We start from the raw sequence: 2,691 nt of genomic DNA on the forward strand, positions 1-2,691 counted from the left end.
TGGGGTCCAGAAGCGGTGCAGGCTGACTCGGCATGGAACGTGGAATCTCACCATGTCGTTTCCCAGGCCCGGCTGCAGCTCCAGAGAGGATTCCGGAGGCCTCCTCGACCAGGGGCTTATCGACGTGTGTGGCCTTGACAGCCAAAGAAGGTCCCTGACCGGCACGGTCCCTTGTGCCCTCAACTCAGCCCTTCGGGAAGACCACTGCCCGGCTGTGGGTTCGGCGCCTGGAACCTCCTGGGACCTAACCCTAACCCTAACCCTACCCAGAAAAAGACCCTCCAGCAAAACCTAAGCCAGGCTCGATCCCTATTCCTGCATTTGAGCTGCCGTCTGGCATGGGCCCTCATTTCAGGCCTCGAAGGAGATCACCAGACCGGAGTCACTTCGGCCCTGGTGACGTCCCTGGACTGAACCCTAACCCTAGATAAGGCTGTCTCCGCATGGGGACCCAATTACAAGGTAGGACAGCGTCACGAGCCTGGGGTCCAGAAGCGGGGCAGGATGACTTGCCAAGGAACCTGGAAGCTCACCATGTCGTTTCCCAGGCCCGGCTGCAGCTCCTGAGAGGATTCCGGAGGCCTCCTCGACCAGGGGCTTATCGACGTGTGTGGCCTTGGCAGCTAAAGAGGGATCCTGACCGGCACCGTCTTTTGTGCCCGCAACTAAGCCCTTCGGGAAGAACACTGCCCTGCTGTGAGTTCGGCGTCTGGAACCTCTTGGGACCTAACCCTAACCCTAACCCATCCCCGAACCGTTACCCTCCCCTGAAACCTAGCCTGCCTCGTTCCCTTATCCTGCATTTGAGCCGCCTCCTGGCATGGGCCCTCACTTCAGCCCTCGAGGGAGATCACGAGACCGGAGTCGCTACGGCCCTGGCATCGTCCCTGGACCGAACCCTAACCCTAGCTAAGGCTCTCTCCTCTTGGGGACCCAATTCCAAGGTCGGACAGCATCACGCGCATAGGGAACAGAAGCGGTGCAGGCTGACTCGCAAGGAACATGGAAGCTCACCATGTCGTTTACCAGGCCCTTCTGCAGCTCCCGAGAGGCTTCCGGAGGCCTCCCCGACCAGGGACTTATCGACGTGTGTGGTCTTGGCAGCCAAAGAGGGACCCTGACCGGCAAGGTCCCTTGTGCCCTCAACTCTGCCCTTCGGGGAGACCACTGCCCTGCTGTCGGTTCGGCGCCTGGAACCTCCTGGGACCTAACCCTAACCCTAACCCTACCCCGAACCAGGAACCTCCACCGAAACCTAAGCCTGCCTCATTACCTTACCCTGCATTTGAGCTGCCTTCTGATATGGGCCCTCACTTCAGCCCACGAAGGAGATCACGAGACCGGAGTCGCTTCGGCCCTGGCGTCGTCCCTGGACCGAACCCTAAACCTAGCTAAGGCTCTCTCCTCATGGGGACCCAATTCCAATGTCGGACAGCATCACACGCATAGGGAACAGAAGCGGTGCAGGCTGACTCGGCAAGGAACCTGGAAACTCATCATGTCGTTTCCCAGGCCCGGCTGCAGCTCCCGAGATGATTCCGGAGGCCTCCTCGACCAGGGGCTTTTCGACGTGTGTGGTCTTGGCAGCCAAAGAGGGACCCTGACCGGCACCGTCCCTTGTGCCCTCAACTCAGCCCTTTGGGGAGACCACAGCCCTGCTGTGAGTTCAGCGCCTGGAACCTCATGTGACCTAACCCTAACCCTAACCCTACCACGAATCAGGACCATCGCCCGGAACCTAAGCCTGCCTCGACACCTAATCCTGCATTTGAGCCGCCTCCTGGCATGGGCCCTCACTTCAGCCCTCGAGGGAGATCACGAGACCAGAGTCGTTCGGCCCTGGCAACGTCCCTGGACTCAACCCTAACCCTAGCTAAGGCTCTCTCCTCATGGGGACCCAATTCCAAGGTCGGACAGCATCACGAGCCTGGGGTCCAGAAGCGGGGCAGGCTGACTTGCCAAGGAACCTGGAAGCTCACCATGTCGTTTCCCAGGCCCGGCTGCAGCTCCTGAGAGGATTCGGGAGGCCTCCTCGACCAGGGGCTTATCGACGTGTGTGGCCTTGGCAGCCAAAGAGGGACCCTGACCGGCAAGGTCCCTTGTGCCATCAACTCTGCCCTTCGGGGAGACCACTGCCCTGCTTTGGGAAAAGCGCCTGGAATCTCCTGGGACCTAACCCTAACCCTAACCCTACCCCGAACCAGGACGCTCCACCGAAACCTAAGCCAGCCTCGATCCCTATTCCTGCATTTGAGCCGCTTTCTGGAATGGGCCCTCACTTCAGTCCTCGAGGGAGATCACGAGACCCGAGTCGCTTCGGCCCTGGCAACGTCTCAGGACCGAACCCTAACCCTAGTTAAGGCTCTCTCCGCATGGGATCCAATTCCTACGTAGGACAGCATCACGAGCCTGGGGTCCAGAGGCGGTGCAGGCTGACTTGCCCAGAAACCTGGAGGCTCACCATGTCGTTTCCCAGGCCCGGCTGCAGCTCCCGAGAGGATTCCGGAGGCCTCCTCGACCAGGGGCTTATTGCCATGTGTGGTCTTGGCAGCCAAAGAGGGACCCTGACCGGCACCGTCCCTTGTGCCCTCAACTCAGCCCTTCGGGGAGACCACTGCCCTGCTGTGAGTTCAGCGCCTGGAACCTCCTGGGACCTAACCCTAACCCTAACCCTACCCCGAACCAGGACCC

This window comes from Prionailurus viverrinus, unplaced genomic scaffold (assembly GCF_022837055.1).
Source record: "Prionailurus viverrinus isolate Anna unplaced genomic scaffold, UM_Priviv_1.0 scaffold_69, whole genome shotgun sequence".
NCBI classification, from domain to species: domain Eukaryota; kingdom Metazoa; phylum Chordata; class Mammalia; order Carnivora; family Felidae; genus Prionailurus; species Prionailurus viverrinus.